At 43.6% G+C, this 20,413-nt stretch overlaps 1 protein-coding gene across 1 annotated transcript in view; it reads right to left on the bottom strand.

Annotated features, from left to right (window-relative positions):
- LOC128692552 (glucose dehydrogenase [FAD, quinone]-like) overlaps positions 1-18,674 on the bottom strand; it is a 152,226-nt gene extending 133,552 nt beyond the window's left edge. The window contains exon 1 of the mRNA XM_053781700.2: positions 18,618-18,674. The gene's annotated coding sequence lies outside the window, so the exon portion shown is untranslated. The remainder of the gene's footprint in view (positions 1-18,617) is intronic.
- Between the last annotated feature and the right edge of the window lie 1,739 nt (positions 18,675-20,413).

Here is a 20,413-nt window from a genome sequence, read left to right as displayed (position 1 = left end):
GTGTTATTACTGCAACAATATTATTTGCTATATTCCTCCATTTTAGGTGCCTTAAGTTGAAATCCCCCAGGAGCAAGATGTTGGGTGCAGGAGCTGGAAGGTTTTCCAGACAGTGGTCAATTTTTAACAGCTGTTCCTGGAATTGCTGGGATGTTGCATCTGGAGGCTTGTAGACTACCACAATGACTAGGTTTTGGTTCTCGACCTTTACTGCTAAAACTTCCACTACATCATTTGAGGCATTTAGCAGTTCTGTGCAAACAAGTGACTCTGCAATGTACAGGCTAACCCCCCCCCCTTTTGCCTGTTCACTCTGTCACATCTGTATAGGTTGTAACCTGGGATCCATATTTCGTTGTCCAAGTGATCCTTTATGTGGGTCTCAGTGAAAGCCGCGAACATTGCCTTTGCCTCTGCAAGCAGTCCACGGATGAAAGGTATTTTGTTGTTTGTTGCTGGCTTTAGACCCTGTATATTTGCAAAGAAGAATGTTATCGGACTGGTGGTATTGTTGGTACTGTAATCTTTTGACTACCGGCCACAGGATGGGTATGGGGTGCATAATAAACATATTAAACTAACTAAAAAGTAGTGCAGATATAGAGGACATGGCAAATGAAAGACCCTTCAGAGCCAGTGACCACTTGGTTCTGAGCCTCGAATACATAGTAGAAATACAAGTAGAGAAGGAAGAAGGAAAGGTTCAGTGGGACAGAGCACTGACAGAGAAGTCAGTAAATGAGATGATGGAATATGTGACAACGATTTGCAGGGAAGCTGAGAAGAGGTTTGTTCCCATGGGTAACAGAAATAACGAGAAGGCCTGGATGAGCCCTTGCTCACTCATAGGTGTAGAGAGGCCATAACCAAGTGTGCTAGAGAATGTAAAAAGTATGAATGGCTAAAGACATGGAGAATAAGGAAAACAGTCATAGAGCCAGAATTGATTGTGCACAGGTAAGAAAGGAGACCTAATGACAATATGAAAATAACATGGCAGTGAAAGCTAGATCTGATCATAAGCTGTTGTACAGCCACATCAGGAGGAAAACAACAGTCAAGGAACAGGTAATCAGGCTGAGGAAGGAAGGAGGAGAGATCACAAGAAACGACCGAAAAGTATGTGAGGAGCTCAACGTGAGATTCAAAGAAGAGTTCACGGAGGAGACAGAGGGGACTCCAGAAAGACAGTGAGGTGGGGTTCACTATCAAGTGTTGGACACCATACATACAACCAAGAAAGAGGTGAAGAGGCTGCTAAGTGAGCTAGATACCTCAAAGGCGATGGGGCTGGATAACATCTCCATGGGTCCTGAGAGAGGGAGAAGAGGCGCTATGTGTGCCACTAACAACAATCTTCAACACATGTATTAAAACAGGACAACTACCTGAGGTATGGTAGACAACAAATGTAGTCCCAACTTTTAAAAATGGAGGCAGACACAAATTACTAAACTACAGACCAGTGTCACTGACATGTATAGTATTCAAAGTCATGGAGATTATCAGAAGAGTGGTGAAGCACCTAGAAAGGAATGAGCTTATCAACGACAACTAGCACGGTTTCAGGGATGGCAAATCCTGTGTCACAAACCTACTGGAGTTCTGTGATGGGGTGACAGCAGTAAGATAAGAGAGATAGAGGGGTGGGTAGATTGCGTTTTCTTGGACTGTAAAAATGCTTTTGACAGAGTTCCACACAAGAAATTAGTACATAAGCTGGAAGACCAGGCAGGTATAACAAGGAAGGCACTTCAGTGGATCAGGGAATACCTGATGGGAAAACATCAGTGAGTCATGGTATGTGACGAGGTGTCAGAATGGGATCCAATGACGAGCGGGGTTCCACAAGGGTCAGACCTAGGACTGTACTGTTTCTGGTGTATGTGAATGACATGACGAAAGGAATAGACTCAGAAGTGTCCCTGTTTGCAGATGATGTGAAGCTGATTAGAAGAATTTAATCCAAGGAGGACCAGGCAAAACTTCAAAGGGATCTGGATAGGCTGCAGGCCTGGTCCGGAAACTGGTTCCTGGAGTTCAAGCCATCAAGTGAAAAGTCATGAAGACTAGGGAAGGGCAAAGAAGCCTGCAGACGGAGTACAGTCTCGGGGGCCGGAAACTACAAACCTCAGTCAAGGAAAAGGATCTTTGGGTAAGTAGAACACCGGGCACATCTCTTGAGGCACACATCAACCAAATAACTGCTGCAGCAAACAAGCGCCTAGCAAACCTAAGTATAGCATTCCGACATCTCAATAAGAAATCGTTCACCACCCTGTACACCGTGTAGGTCAAGACAGGAGAGCTATTGGGGATATGATAACGACATATAAATACTGAGACGAATCGACAAGGTGGACAGAGACAGGATGTTTCCGAGATGGGACGCACCGACATGGGGTCACAATTGGAAAATGAAGACTCAGATGAATCACAGGATTGTTATAATTTATTTCTTCAGTCACAGAGTTGTTAAGAAGTGGAATAGTTTGTAAAGCGATATAGTGGAGACAGTATATATAGATAGTTTTAAGAAGAGGTATAATAAAACTCATGAAGCGCCCAGTGAAGAGGCGTGGTCAGGAGCTGTGACTCGACCCCTGAAACTACAACCAGGTGAATACACACAAACATCTTTGAATGAATGCAATACCGAGCACATCTCCTGAGGTGCACATCAACCAGGTAACTGCTGCAGCATAAGGGCGCCTGGCAAACCTAAGAACAGCGATCCGATACCTCAGTAAGGAACAAGAACATAAGAACATAAGAATGGAGGAAAATTGCAGAAGGCCTACTGGCCCATAGAAGGCAGGTCCTTATCAAAATGACCGCTACCCAAGAATTAACTCCCGTATCCAATGGCACCAATCTAACCCAGCCCCTTCCACTCATATATTTGTCCAGTCTCTTCTTAAAGCTACCCAAGGTCCTAGCCTCTATCACCCAACTGGGAAGATTGTTCCACGCATCCACAACTCTGTTAGAAAACCAGTACTTACCTATGTCCTTTCTAAATCTAAATTTATCCAACTTAAATTCATTATTTCTGGTTCTTACCTGGCTCGACACCGTGTACGCTAGGCCAATGTTCGATTATGCAACACCAGTTTGGAACCCACACCTGATCAAGAGGAAGTACTAAGGTTTGCATCAAGACTGGTCCCGGAGCTAAGGGTAAATACCCTACGAAGAAAGATTAAGGTAAATCAGCTTTACGACACAGGCAAACAGGAGGGTTAAGGAAGACATGATAACGACATACAAAATACTGAGAGGAATCGACAAGGTGGACAGATACATTATGTTCCAGAGATGGCACACAGAAATAAGGGGTCACAATTGAAAGTTGAAGACTCAGATGAGTCAGAGGGATGTTATGAAGTATTTCTTCAGCCACAGAGTTGTCGGGAAGTGGCACAGTCTGGAAAGTGGTGTAGTGGAGGCAGGAAACATACATAGTTTTAAGACGAGGTCTGATAAAGCTCATGAAGCAGGGAGAGAGTGGATTTAGTAGCGACCAGTGAAGAGTCAGGGCCAGGAGGAATGAATCGACCCCTTCAACCACAAATAGGTGATTACACACACACACACACACACACACACACACACACACACACACACACACACACACACACACACACACACACACACACACACACACGCACATACACAGCTTGTGCACATGTCTCATGTATTGAGTATACACTGGAGTGTGTACGTGAAGAGCTGGACGTAGCAGACATAAAACCTGTTTACTGTGTGAAGGTTACCGATGATTTAACATATATATTTAGAAACCAACTGTGTTCATTACAAAAATATAAATTCTCAACAAAATTGTTCACATAACAGGTCACGTAAGAGAAGGTCACGTAAGAGAAGGTCACATGAGAGAATCTCACGTAACAGAAGGCCACGTAACAGAAGGTCACGTAACAGAATGTCATGTAACAGAAGGTGACGTAACAGGAGGTCGTGTAACAGGTCACGTAACAAGTCACGTAACAGAAAGTCACGTAACACACACAAAGCACAGGCCAAGTGTCTATCAACAAGTGCCTTTGATAACGATAAACTAACACAACAGACAGTAGCAACAGAGGAAATAAACTAAAGGTCATACACAACAGACGACAAATATTTTATCCCGTTACAAAAATTGAAACTTGGTATGTGTGTAAACGTGACCATAACAAACCTGGAAATAAGTTTAACCTTCGCCGCCTCTACACTCACTATTATTGTCTTGACAAGTTTGTCACTAGTGCAAAAAACTCGACTACCTCACTGTCTGTACAAGTTGTCAAGTTATTATTAATATATATATATATATATATATATATATATATATATATATATATATATATATATATATATATATATAAACACTGATCTTTGGCTGAAGGAGACTCGAACCTACGAACCTTGGAACAAGGTATGCAGTGCTATACCAAACTCACCACACTGGACCAATACCTTGGAGTCCAGCTTACAGCTTTTCATGAAAAGCTGTAAGCCTGAAAGCTGGCTGCCTTGGATCAAAGTCTAGCGCAAGCTGGACTCCAAGGTATTGGTCCAGTGTGGTGAGTTTGGTATAGCACTGCGTACCCTGTTCCAAGGTTCGTAGGTTCGAGTCTCCTTCAGCCAGAGATCAGTGTTTGTGTATATTTCGCATGCTCTCGCGAATTCCTTGCATTGTTCAAATCTCTAGTAAGGCTGATGCATGCAGGGGATGAGATGAAAAGCTGTAAGCCTTCTCCCTGATAGCTGGCTGCCTTGGATCAAACGTGTAGCGGATGCTACACGCCAAGGTATTGGTCCAGTGTGGGTAGATTGGTAAAGCACTGCGTACCTTGTCCTAAGGTTCGTAGGTGCGAGTCTCCTTCAGCCAGAGATCAGTGTTTGTGTATATTTCGCATGCTCTCGCGAATTTCTTGCATATATATATATATATATATATATATATATATATATATATATATATATATATATATATATATATATATATATATATATATATATATATATATGCCGTGCCGAATATGTAAAACTGGTCAATTAGCAAGAACTCATTTAAAATGAAGTCCTTTCTGAAATTTTCTCTTATTCGTTTAAAGATATATTTTTTTCATTAATGTTAATGTAAAAATTTTTAATTTTCAACCAAAAGAATCTTAGAAAACTTACCTAACCTTATTATAACAAGAACAATTTATTTTATATATATATATATATATATATATATATATATATATATATATATATGTATATATATATATATATATATGGGTCTATGAAAGATGAGGTGAATCATAGAATTGATGAGGGAAAAAGAGTGAGTGGTGCACTTAGGAGTCTGTGGAGACAAAGAACTTTGTCCTTGGAGGCAAAGAGGGGAATGTATGAGAGTATAGTTTTACCAACGCTCTTATATGGGTGTGAAGCGTGGGTGATGAATGTTGCAGCAAGGAGAAGGCTGGAGGCAGTGGAGATGTCATGTCTGAGGGCAATGTGTGGTGTGAATATAATGCAGAGAATTCGTAGTTTGGAAGTTAGGAGGAGGTGCGGGATTACCAAAACTGTTGTCCAGAGGGCTGAGGAAGGGTTGTTGAGGTGGTTCGGACATGTAGAGAGAATGGAGCGAAACAGAATGACTTCAAGAGTGTATCAGTCTGTAGTGGAAGGAAGGCGGGGTAGGGGTCGGCCTAGGAAGGGTTGGAGGGAGGGGGTAAAGGAGGTTTTGTGTGCGAGGGGCTTGGACTTCCAGCAGGCATGCGTGAGCGTGTTTGATAGGAGTGAATGGAGACAAATGGTTTTTAATACTTGACGTGCTGTTGGAGTGTGAGCAAAGTAACATTTATGAAGGGATTCAGGGAAACCGGCAGGCCGGACTTGAGTCCTGGAGATGGGAAGTACAGTGCCTGCACTCTGAAGGAGGGGTGTTAATGTTGCAGTTCAAAAACTGTAGTGTAAAGCACCCTTCTGGCAAGACAGTGATGGAGTGAATGATGGTGAAAGTTTTTCTTTTTCGGGCCACCCTGCCTTGGTGGGAATCGGCCGGTGTGATAATAAAAATAAAAAAAAAATATATATATATATATACACACATATATATATATGTCGTGCCGAATAGGCAGAACTTGCGATCTTGGCTTAAATAGCAACGCTCTTCTTGCCATATAAGACAAGTGAAAATTTGTGTATGCAATAATTTCGCCAAAATCATTCTGAACCTAACGGAAAAATTTTTTTTTTCACTGTGTTTGTTTAGTATTTAATTATTGTAAACAAATCTAAAATATATTTATTTGGGTTAGGCTAAAATAAATTTCGATTGTTGTTTAAGGTTAGGTAAGTTTTCTAAGTTCCTTTAGGTGCAAAATTATATATTTTTACATCAACATCAGTGAAAAAAATATATCTTTAAGCGTATAAGAGAAAATTTTAGAAAGGACTTAATTTTAAATGAGTTCTTGCTAATTGACCAGTTTTGCATATTCTGCACGACACACACACACACATATATATATATATATATATATATATATATATATATATATATATATATATATATATATATATATATATATATATATATATATATATATGGGATTAGGTCAGGGGTTTCAAACAGAGTTAGAGCTAAAGAAGGAGTACCAATAATGTTGAAGGATAAGCTATGGCAGGAAAAGAGGGACTATAAATGTATTAATTCGAGGATTATATGGAGTAAAATAAAGGTTGGATGTGAGAAGTGGGTTATAGTAAGTTAATATGCACCTGGGGAAGAGAGAAGTATAGAGGAGAGAGAGAGATTTTGGGAAATGTTGAGTGAATGCGTGGGGAGTTTTGAACCAAGTGTGAGAGTACTTGTGGTTGGGAATTTTAATGCTAAAGTGGGTAGAAATGTTGTAGAGAAGTAGGTAAATTTAGGGTGCCAGGGGTAAATGAAAATGGGGAGCCTTTAATTGAGCTATGTGTAGAAGGAGGTTTGGTAATAAGTAATACATATTTTATGAAAAAGAGGATAAATAAATATACATGGTATGATGTAGCATGTAATGAAAGTAGTTTGTTAGATTATGTATTGGTGGATAAAAGGTTGATGGATAGGCTCCAGGATGTACACGTTTATAGAGGGGCAACTGATATATTGGATCATTATCTAGTTGTAGCTAGAGTTAGAGTAAGAGGTAGATGGGATAAGAGGAAAATGGCAACAAGTAAGAGGGAGGTGAGAGTTTATAAACTAAGGGAGGATGAAGTTTGGGTGAAATATAAGTATGTAAAGTAAAAGGACACAAGTGCAACTAATGTGACATTTATTGTGGCAACGTTTCGCTCTCCAGGAGCTTTATCAAGCCATTACAAACAATACATGGACACAGAGGGTATATAAAGGCTCAGAGTGAGGTGAATACTAGTGAGGTACCATTTCGATATTCACTAGTGGTAGTAGTAGTAGTAGTAGTAGTAGTAGTAGTAGTAGTAGTAGTAGTAGTAGTGACAAAAGTAATACAATATGGTAAAGCAATTAATTCGTACATGAGTAAAAGGATATAAAAGCTATTACTTGGGTAACATAAAAAATAGGTTGGACAAATATAAACTGGAATGAGGCAGCTTGTTTCAGTGTTCACTCTCTGTGCTTTGTGTAGTATAACAGGAGAGACTATGTGATGGCAGGGTTTACTGTTTTCAGGAGGATTCTTGCTAAGACTTCGGAGATGGTGAAGCTGCCGTTGTTTTGTTTAATTGTATTCGAAACAGCGATCAGTGCTGATTCGAGGCACTTACGTCTGCGGAAATTAGTTTCTTTGATCACTAATTGGGCGTCTCTGAATTTCATGAGATGACTGGAGGAATTTCGGTGTTGTACACTGGCGTTGTTCAGGTTATCGTTCCTACATGCGTAAATGTGTTCATTGAGGCGGGTGTCGAGGTTTCTGGCTGTTTCACCTACGTAAATCTTGTCGCAGCCTCCACAGGGTATAGTGTAAACTCCTGCATTGACTGGTTCGTCAATGCATTTAAAAGTTCCTCAAAATATTCTCGCCATCTACCTAATACCTCCCTCTCCCCATCTACTAACTCCCCTACTCTGTTTTTAACTGACAAATCCATACTTTCCCTAGGCTTTCTTAACTTGTTTAACTCACTCCAAAATTTTTTCTTATTTTCATTAAAATTTCTTGACAGTGCCTCTCCCACTCTTTCATCTGCTCTCCTTTTGCACTCTCTCACCACTCTCTTCACCTTTCTTTTACTCTCCATATACTCTGCTCTTCTTATAACACTTCTGCTTTGTAAAAGCCTCTCGTACGCTACCTTTTTCTCTTTTATCACACCCTTTATTTCATCATTCCACCAATCACTCCTCTTTCCTCCTGCCCCCACCCTCCTATAACCACAAACTTCTGCCCCACATTCTAATACTGCATTTTTAAAACTATTCCAACCCTCTTCAACCCCCCCACTACTCATGTTTGCACTAGCCCACCTTTCTGCCAATAGTCGCTTATATCTCGCCCGAACTTCCTCCTCCCTCAGTTTATACACTTTCACCTCCCTCTTACTTCTTGTTGCCACCTTCCTCTTTTCCCATCTACCTCTTACTCTAACTGTAGCTACAACTAAATAATGATCCGATATATCAGTTGCCCCTCTATAAACATGTACATCCTGGAGCCTACCCATCAACCTTTCATCCACCAATACATAATCTAACAAACTACTTTCATTACGTGCTACATCATACCTTGTATATTTATTTATCCTCTTTTTCATAAAATATGTATTACTAATTACCAAATTTCTTTCTAAACATAGCTCAATTAAAGGCTCCCCATTTACATTTACCCCTGGCACCCCAAATTTACCTACTACTCCCTCCATAACATTTTTACCCACCATTACTCTCACACTTGATTCAAAACTCCCCACGCATTCACTCAACATTTCCCAGAATCTCTCTCTCTCCTCTACACTTCTCTCTTCTCCAGGTGCATACACGCTTACTATAACCCACTTTTCACATCCAATCTTTATTTTACTCCACATAATCCTTGAATTTATACATTTGTAGTCCCTCTTTTCCTGCCATAGCTTATCCTTCAACATTATTGCTACTCCTTCTTTAGCTCTAACTCTCTCTCTCTCTCTCTCTCTCTCTCTCACTATATATATATATATATATATATATATATATATATATATATATATATATATATATATATATATATATATATATATATATAGATATATATAATATAATATAATATAGGGAGGTACCACCTCTAGAACTGTCTTGGAGACCCTCATCCTCAGAGAAAAGAATAAACTTGCTTCTGGGAAAACTCAAGGTTCTCCCTGAAGCTGTTTGAGAATTTTCTCCTACCACCCCCTATATTTAATATATATTTTATTTAAAGACAAAATACATTGACAAAACATTCACAAAGAAACAATAGAAAGTAAAACAACATAGGTAACTCAGAGTTGCATCTCTAATACTTCGTCCAGCTTCCCTGCAGTGGGCCATGTGCCCAGAATGCTGCAGGCATTTCCTCTCTGGATCGCAACACTGAGTCTCTGAAAGAGGAAGCTGGTCGCCCTGTGCTCTTTGAGGAACTTTAGAGCACACTTGCCCCCTGCTCCAAGGGTCTCCGACCCTATTGGGATGAAGTTATAGCAAGAGGGAAGGTCCTCATATTTGCGGATCTTCTGGGTTTCCCTGTGGCTGGCAGCTCCACCCCCTTCCACTACGGAGTATGGTAAGTAGGTATCTGCCAATGTGGTGGCACAGGTGTAGTCCCTGGCAATGTAATTTTCATCCTTCCAAGGTAGCATGGTGGCTCCATCAGGACGATTTTGACTTCCGTCAGACCTCTGCACTTGGGGTTCCCGTCTAGCTGGGCAACGGGCTGTGGCGAGGCTTCTCTTTATGATGTCATTGACCTCCTCATGTCTGGCATACTTCCCTTCTGCTGTGTGACACACGAGACCATGAAGTCCGAATTGATCAGCTTGCACCCTACCTTTGTTCGTTGAGGATGGGGGCGGCTAGGCGACGAGCAACACCAATCCGAATGGCCTGTGGGTCTAGTCGAGTGCCCAAGGAGGAATTGGGAACAGTTAACAGGAAATCTCCTGAGTGTGATGCCTTCACTGCCAGGAAACGAGCTTTGTCCTTTCCTGAGGTGTTGGAGAGCACTGTGCTGGCGATTTTTTCCATGATCGGTTTGTCCCAGTGGGACTGTTTGTGTTCTTTGGGAGGAGCTGGTCTACTGGAGGAATGTGTAAGGGTGTTCCACCGAATCGCTGCTTCAGTAAACCTGGGGTCTTGAGCTCCTACCACGTCTCTCAAGCGTTCAGGAACAATTTTCTTGACTAATGTACTGGAAGCCAAATATGAAGACAGAAAAGCAGGTAAAGCAACATGCGTTGCTTTGCGCACCCTTATACCTCCCAGTCGCACTGGGAGGGTTGCCTGATCCCATTGCTGATCCTCTAGTGACAGGTTCAGTGCCTTCTTAAAGGTTGACCTCAGGTGTGCGTCATATTCGTCGAGTGTTGGGTTGTCAAAAGAGGGTGTACACCTCAGGAAGTCTTGGCATAGTAAGGCACCTTGTGAGGAGATACAGAGCATCATGGGCATCAAGATCGCTTATTCCCTCCTCCATTATCATCAGGTCATTCAGTTTGTCCTTGAGAACAGTGTCAATGGCCTGGTGACCCAGCGGTGCTCCCAAGAGGGTACTGTTGGATGGAGTGGTACCAGAGATTTCTGGGAGGATTCATCGCACAGCATTGATTATTTCCTGGTTCGCTGTGATGATTTCACACTTGGAGGGGTTGAGGATGAGTCCCAAGTCTTCTTCTCCCTGTGTTTTCACCAGTTGTAGGTCCCCTTCCAGGGACTCTTCAGTACCTGCCAGAGTGCCATCATCCAGGTACCAGATGTTGAGCTCGCTGTGTAGGCTGGAAGTTAGTTCTCTTACTGCCAAGCAGAAGAGAAGTGGAGCTAGTGGGTCACCCTGCTGAACACCCTCTGATGAGAGAATTTCATGTTCTCCAAACAAAAGAATTGTGGGTTTGCTGTAGCCGGCTGAAATGAAGGGTAAAAGACTGGGGAACCGATCCCGAACAGCTGGCAAGACAGCGTCTCTCTTCACCATATTAAAGGCATTTCTAAAATCAAGTTTGACTACGGCCATGTCTTCAGGTAGGTCCCTGATGTAGGCCCTTGCTGCATGAGCTGCACCTTCACTGCCTTGAGAGACCCCAAAGCCCAGTTGGTGTGGCTGGAGTAAACTGGCAGCTTCTAGGCGAATGTTTCTTACTGCTGCTTTGGCAACGAGACGGCGAAGAATGTTTCCAACTGCAATGGGTCTGATTCCCCCATCCTTCTTCTTCAAAGCACATAGTGAGGCTCCAAAAAAGAAAGGTTTAATTTCTTCTGGGATTCGCCCAGCCAGGCAGTTGTTGACGAAAGTTGTTAACTCGGTGAGAAGAATTGATGCAGATGCACCGAGTACTGGATTTACCATCTCTTTGAGGTGCTGAGGTCGAATTCCAGTGTAACCTCCTGCAGATCCTGCTGGAAATGACACAATCGCCTTATAGACTTCCGATTCTGGCAAAATTATTTGTTCAATGTTGGGGTCTTCCTCAGGGTTGTTGTTGATGGCTATGATGTCCCTTGTTGGATGCTTGTCTCTTAGTGCTTGGGCCGTGGTCTCATCTTTGGGGGCTACAGTGTCGTCACTTGTAATTATTCGGATTGCTCCCACTGTGTTACCTTCGATTATTTTGCTAACCTGTGCGCAAATTTTCTCGTTTTCAGTGGGACTTTTCTTGGGTCTACCTCTGTGATTCCTGCGATGATGGGGCAGAGGGACACAATTATCTGTTCTTGGGTAGTTGCGCACTGCCTTGATAATTGATGTGGTTAGCAGTTTGCCTCGTCTCTCAGGAACTGCAAGACAGACATTGCTGAACAGGAGTAGGTTGCGCCATGCTTGGATGGTGCCTCGGGCTTCTAAGTAGGTGGAACCTCCATTCACCTGCTTAAGAAGGTCTGTGAATTTCCCTGCTGCATATGGGCGAGCCACTTTAGGGATGTGGAATAGGGTACTGCTAGCAATGGATTTAAATGCCAACAGAAGGTTATCGCAAGTGAGGAGGTTGCCATTAGAATTGTCATCTGCCTGTGGAGGCTGTGGGCTGCTCTCTGCTGGGAGCATATGTGATCCTGCACACCATTGTGTGCACGAATGCGGCCATCCCTGTTGCGTGCACGAAACTCTCCACACACCTGACATGTGCCTCTTTCATTGTTGGGTGCACTGTTTCCCTGTTTTGTGGCTGGCTGGCTTCATCATCTGCCATACCTCAAACTGTGTGGTAAGCCCATGCTGAAGGGAAAATACCCCATGTAGTTCATGGCAGTAGTGGGGGGAGGAGAGGGGTCTCCCGTCCTTGTGGTGGGCGGTGGAGGAAAGGGAGGAGTGGAAGATGTGTGATGAGGCGGAGTAAGGCACTCACTCCCTCCCAGGACAAGTCACTATACACCACAATGCTCTGTGCACCTGTTACTATACACCACTATGCTCTGTGCACAGCCTCCACTATAAACGACACACCGCTATACACTACATATGCTATGCACATACCATGCACATACTATGCACTATACACTATATACACTATACACACGGTGAATAAACACTCCATTGTTGTAACACGAGCACACGGTGTATGCGCCTGTTTGGGGAAGGGGAAAGGGGGGGACACAGTTTTACTCCTCAACCTCCGCCTCCTCCTCCTCCTCCATGAGGCCGCCCCTCACCGACCTCTCCTACCCATGGTGACTGTTATGTTCCCTCACTGAATTCACATACCCAACACTTTTCTTGACTCTGAAGGAAGAGACGAAATGCGGAGTCTTCTGGCCCTTTCCAACACGAGCAGCAGATATTCACACACCAGTCTGTTGATGATAATCCTGGTAGGTGTTCTTGATTGGACGATATTGTGCCAAAATCACAGAGCAGGATGCCCACAACCTCTCTCTGGCCAAGGTGCCATATATATATATATATATATATATATATATATATATATATATATATATATATATATATATATATATATATATATATATATATATATATATATATGCTATATATATACATATATATATATGCTATATATATACATATATATATATGCTATATATATACATATATATATATGCTATATATACATATATATATATATATATATATATATATATATATATATATATATATATATATATATATATATATATATATATATATATATATATATATATATATTATCACACTGGCCGATTCCCACCAAGGCAGGGTGGCCCGAAAAAGAAAATCTTTCACCATCAATCACTCCATCACTGTCTTGCCAGAAGGGTGCTTTACACTACAGTTTTTAAACTGCAACATTAACACCCCTCCTTCAGAGTGCAGGCACTCTACTTCCCATCTCCAGGACTCAAGTCCGGCCTGCCGGATTCCTGAACCCCTTCATAAATGTTACTTTGCTCACACTCCAACAGCACGTCAAGAATTAAAAACCATTTGTCTCCATTCACTCCTTCCAAACACGCTCACGCATGCCCGCTGGAAGTCCAAGCCACTCGCACACAAAATCTCCTTTACCCCCTCCCTCCAACCTTTTCTAGGCCGACCCCTATCCTGCCTTCCTTCCACTACAGACTGATACACTCTTGAAGTCATTCTGTTTAGCTCCATTCTCTCTACATGTCCGAACCACCTCAACAACCCTTCCTCAGCCCTCTGGACAACAGTTTTGGTAATCCCGCACCTCCTCCTAACTTCCAAACTAGGAATTCTCTGCATTATATTCACACCACACATTGCCCTCAGACATGACATCTCCACTGCCTCCAGCCTTCTCCTCGCTGCAACATTCATCACCCATGCTTCACACCCATATAAGAGCGTTGGTAAAACTATACTCTCATACATTCCCCTCTTTGCCTCCAAGGACAAAGTTCTTTGTCTCCACAGACAAAGATATATAAATATATGTGTATATGTTGTGCCAATTAGGTAAAACTTGCAGTTTTTTGCAATTTAAGGTAAATCACATTATTTCCATTACATTTGTGCTCTTTAGCTACAAAAAACAACATTATCACTTTTGTTTTTGAAAGATCTTATGTGTATAAAAAAGTTGTTTGGATTTTTGGGGGAGAAATCTCACAAACATGTACCTATACCAGCAGAGAGTTTCGGGGGTCAACGCCCCCGCGGCTCGGTCTGAGACCAGGCCTCGTGGTGGATCAGGGTCTGTTCAACTAGGTTATTACTGCAGGCCGCACGCAAACTGGCGTACGAACCATAGCCCGGTTGGTCAGGTACTGACTTTAGGTGCCTAGCCAGTGCCTTCTTGAAGACCGTCAGGGTTCTACTGGTAATCTCCCTTATGTATGCTGGGAGGCAGTTGAACAGTCTTGGTCCCGAGACACTTATTGTGTTGTCTCTCAGTGTACTCGTGGTACCCCTGTTTTTCATTGGGGAGAATGTTGCAGCTCCTGCCAAGTCTTTTGCTTACATAGGGAGTGATTTTTGAGAGCAAGTTAGGTACTAATTCCTCTAGGATTTTCCAAGTGTATATTTTCATGTATCTTTCTCGCTTGCATTCCGGGGAATACAAATCAAGGGACATTAACCGTTCACAGCGAAAGTGCCGTGAAAGTAATTTGTACACTCTCCAGATCAGTAATTTCGCTTGCCTTGAAGGGGGCAGTTAGTGTAAAGCAGTATTCCAGCCACGAGATATTAGAAATATTAGAATTTGTTGTATACCCTGATAGAGTTTTAATTTCCTCAAGTTTTCCATATCCGAGTAGTTGAAATTTCTCTTATTAAACTTCATATTGTTTTGAGTGACCCAATTGAAAATTTGGTTGATGTTCGCTTGGAGTCTAGTGGTGTCTTCGATGGACGTCACTCTCATAGCAATTTGGGTGTAATCCACAAAGGAAGATATGATCTATAGCTTAAATCTTTGTCTATGTCAGTTGAGGATGAGGAATAAATTATTCACTTTATATAACAAAGATTTATCTAACAGTATATTCAGAACGTAACTGCAGTCTATTATGAGGATCTACTGTATTTCATTGTGTTCGTTTATTATTATATTATTGTAAACTTATCTTAAATTTATTTAGTTGAATTAGGTTAAATTAAATTTCGCTTGTTATAATAAGGTTAGGTAAGTTGTCTAAGGTTCTTCTGATGCAAAAGAATTAATTTTTGCAACATAAATGAAAAAAAAAATATGTATCTTTAAACGAATAAGGGAAAATTTTACAAAGGTCTTAATTTTAAATGAGTTCTTGCTAATTGACCAATTTTACCCATTTGGGACGACATATATACCAAAGTCGGTGTAAACACAATATCTTTGGTTTTGAAAGTCCCGACATCAGTGTTAAGATATCAGAGAAAATGTAACTAGGTTTATAAATAAGGAAACACATTTCTGTGATGTGGGAGTAATTTTCTCTGTTGTAGGAGCCGTATTCTGTGTTGTGGGAGCCGTTTTCTATGTTGTGACAGCAGTTTTTTTCTGTATTGAGAAAGCTCGTTTTCTGTGTTCTGGGAGCCATTTTGTGTAGTGGGAGCCGCTTTCTGTGTTGGGTACGCACGTTTTCTGTGTTGTAGGTGCCGTTTTCTCTCTTTTTTTCATGAGACGTGCAGGGACTAATGTATTCACACCACACCTTTGTAAATCCGAGAGATAGCTCCATCTAAATGATGATAACGTTTGACTTTTTAAGATGACGGTCTCACAAGAATTATTTTCAACCTTGTTGAGATGTTTGTGTTTGACATTTTTTTTATATATGGAGAATTTATTGACAGGTTCCTAGCAGTAGGTAGGTACTTGGGTGCTAGTCTCCTTACACCTGCTTTCACTGTTTACCTAGAAGTTGGTACCTGGGCACAAGTCACCTTACATCTGCTGCCTCTGTTCACCTCGCAGTAAAAAGGTACTTGGGTGTTAATCAACTGGTGTGAAAGGCATCCTAGGGACAAAATTAAAGGACCACATTGTAAATAAGACAGACATTCCTCGCTGACGCACTGACCTGGCTTATCCTAGATGAATAACCTGCCCTACCCTGGTTTATTCTGTGTGGCTAACACTCTCATCGCGGGGTTATTTTGAGTGGTTAACCCTCCCTACCCCGGGTTATCCTGGGTAGATAACCCTCCTTACCCCGGGTTACCCAGTGTGGATGACCCTCCCTACCATGGGATATCCAGGGTGGTAACCCTCCTGCCACGTGTTATCCAGGGTGGATAACCCAAGACCCACCCAGGACCATCCGAGGACCCTCCCAGGATCCTTCAAGGACCACCAACACCACCACCACTAACACCTGCTCTACCTGCACTACCACCACTACCACTACCACCACTACCACCATCACCATTACCACCACCACCACCGCCTCTTCCACCTGCATTACCACCACTATTACCACCTGGTCTACCTGCATTTCCACCACCATTACCACCTGCTCTACCTGCCCTTCCACCACTACCGCTACCACTACTACCAGTGCCACCACCACCACCACTACCACCACCACTACCAACACTACTACTACCAGTGCCACCACCACCGCTACCACCACCACTATTACCAGTGCCACCACCACTTCTACCACCACCACTAACACCACCACCATCACCATTACCACTACTACCACCACCACCACTACCACTGTCACCACCACCACTACCACTACCATCACCACCATCTGTTTTACCTGAACTACCACCACCACCACCACAACAAACTGTTCCACCTGCTGTACCACCGACGCCACCACCATCACCACCACCACCACCACTACTGCCACCACCACTACTGCCACCACCGCTACCAATACCACCACCGCCCCCACCACTACCACCACCACTACCACAACCACTACCACCACTACCACCACCGCCACCACCATAGCCACCAACACCACCACTACCACTAGCGCCACCACCACCACGAAAACCACCACCACCACTACCATCACTACCACTACCAAACCCACCAGCACTACCATCACTACCACCACAACTACCACCACTACCATCACCACCACCACCATCACCACCACCACCACCACTACCATTACAACTACCATCACTAACACCACTAAAACTACCACCATCACTACCACCACTAGCACTTCCATTACAACTACCATCACTAACACCACTAAAACTACCACCATCACTACCACCACGGCCACCACTGCCACCAAAACCACCACAACCACTACCAATACAACTACCATCACCACTATAACCACAACCACCACTAAAACTACCACCACCACCACCACCACTTGTTCTAACTGCACTACCACCACCGCTAACACCTGCTCTACCTACAGTACCACCACTACCACTTCGACCACCATCACTACCACCACTACCAACACCACCACCACCACCACCCTCTCTTCTTCCTGCATTGCCAACACCATTATCACCTGTTCTACCTGCCTTACCACCACTACCACTACCACCACCACTACTACCACTACCACCACCACCACCACTACCACTATCACCACCACTGCCACCACCACCAACACCACCATCTGTTCCACCTGAACTACCACCACCTGTTCCACCTGCTCTACCACCAAAACCACTACCACCATCACTACCACCACCACTACTATCACCACTATCACCTCCACAATCTGTTTTACCTGCACTACAACCACAACTGCCACAATAACCACCATCTGTTCTACCACAACCACTAAAACAACCAGCACCACCTGTTCTACTTGCACCACCAGCACCAATCCCACCACCACTACCACAATCACCACTGCCGCCACCTCTTCCACAATCACCACCACTACCACAATCACCACTACCTCCACCACCACTACCACTACTACCACCATCAACACTTGTTCTACCTGCACTACCACCACCACCACCACTACCATCTGTTTTACCTGCTTTACGACCTACATCTCCACCACCACCACCACCACCTTCACTATCACCACCACTGGTACTACCACCATCACTCCTTGTTTAACTGCACTACCACCACAACTACCTCCATTGCCATTACCATTACCATAACTACCACCACCACTACTACCATCACCACCACCACAATCTGTTCTACTTGCACTACCAGGACAGCTACCACCATCTGTCCTACCTGCTTTTCCAGCATTATCACCACCACCAACACTGCTCACCAACACCTCCACTACACTGCAATATTAAACACCACCACCATGACCCTACCAACACAACTACTTTCATCCGTCACCTACACCAGGGAGCAGCTCAGAGATCAACCACTGCACCTGTTGACCTTCTATAATTATAATAAAGTGCTTCATTACGTTAATAATATGCTCCTTAATCATTAATGCTTTCTGACGTCTTGACGTCAGCGTTGGATGTGTCTGACACAGCAGGAATACCACAAGTGGTGTCTGGAACGTCAGGAACACCATTAGCGGTATCTGACAACACTGGACTACTCACCGGTGACCGCACCACTGGGCTAGGCTGGCAGGAATGGCTTGTTGACCAGGCTGGAAGACTTTTAAGTACACTAACTGACCTTGTGGAGAGGCGGTGAGGTGAGGGAGAGGAGGAAGAGACGGGAAGGAAGAATAGAAGAAGAGCAGGAGGAGGAGCAGAAGGAGGATCAGGAGGAACAGTAGTAGTAGTAGCAGTAGTAGTAGTAGTAGTAGTAGTAGTAGTAGTAGTAGTAGTAGTAGTAGTAGTAGTAGTAATAGTGGTAGTAGTAGTAGTAGTAGTTGTTGTTGTTGTACATGCACAAAGGTACCGTCACTGGTCCTAATCCCGCTATCAAGTATCCCGTTACAAAGGAGCCCTGGGAGAGAACGTCTGTCGACCTATTAACGAAGTTCTCGACCTTACAGAAGGGTAATAAACACCTGTTTGTTATGGTGGATAGCTTGCCATGGCACTGTGAACTAGTACCCATCCCTAACAAAACCGCCGAGACTATTGCTAATGCTTTTAGAGAATATGTTGTTCTCCGCCACACTTGCATCCGCGTCCTCCTGTTGGACAATGGATCGGAGTTCATTAATGACACAATGCTGGATTTTTGCTCTAGATTTGACATACATCAAGCGCCAGTAGCTCCACGCCATTAATGCGAGTTGTTCTACATGTGATGAAGTCATTCTAGATATGCTGAGTACTCTACATGTAAGGTCTTCACATAACAGCTCGGAGACACACCCAACTTCGCATTGTATGGCTATGGCAAGTGTTTGTCGTATGGAATTCTATTTCCGCCTCTTTAGCCTGTAAATGGCGCTGACAATGTCAGCATCAATATGATGCTGACTGTGCAGCTTGTTTCTGAGAGTACGAAAAAAATCTGAAGAGAGCGATGGATAAGTTTACGTCTAATCGCATTGCTAAGAAGAGTAAGGTTGTACCAGGTTGCAAAGTGACGCTGCTAAACCCTACGCAAACCCCTGGTACACAGAAACTAGTTTCCATATTTGTTGGTCTTCACCGTGTCCTTAGACAGCTTCACGGCAACAAGTTCCAGGTAAGGGAGATTACCACAGGAACGATTAAAGAAGCTCACCTTGACCACATGAAGGACATTGATAATGTTAGAGGTGAGGCAGATCTGGAGGAGCGTGCGTTGCAACAGTGCAACCAAACTGGCACTAGCTGAGGCTGAGCTGGAGGAGCGTGCGTTGCAACAGTGCAACCAGACTGACACTAACTGAGGCTGAGCTGGAGGAGCGTGCGTTGCAACAGTGCAACCAGACTGGCACTAACTGAGGCTGAGCTGGAGGAGCGTGTGTTGCAACAGTGCAACCAAACTGGCACTAGCTGAGGCTGAGCTGGAGGAGCGTGCGTTGCAACAGTGCAACCAGACTGACACTAACTGAGGCTGAGCTGGAGGAGCGTGTGTTGCAACAGTGCAACCAGACTGACACTAGCTGAGGCTGAGCTGGAGGAGCGTGCGTTGCAACAGTGCAACCAGACTGACACTAACTGAGGCTGAGCTGGAGGAGCGTGCGTTGCAACAGTGCAACCAGACTGGCACTAACTGAGGCTGAGCTGGAGGAGCGTGTGTTGCAACAGTGCAACCAAACTGGCACTAGCTGAGGCTGAGCTGGAGGAGCGTGCGTTGCAACAGTGCAACCAGACTGACACTAACTGAGGCTGAGCTGGAGGAGCGTGCGTTGCAACAGTGCAACCAGACTGGCACTAACTGAGGCTGAGCTGGAGGAGCGTGCGTTGCAACAGTGCAACCAGACTGACACTAGCTGAGGCTGAGC

Source organism: Cherax quadricarinatus, chromosome 30, assembly GCF_038502225.1.
Source record: "Cherax quadricarinatus isolate ZL_2023a chromosome 30, ASM3850222v1, whole genome shotgun sequence".
Taxonomy (NCBI): Eukaryota; Metazoa; Arthropoda; class Malacostraca; order Decapoda; family Parastacidae; genus Cherax; species Cherax quadricarinatus.
The sequence above is the reverse complement of the archived record's forward strand: the minus strand, read 5'-3'. Positions and strand labels throughout refer to the sequence as shown.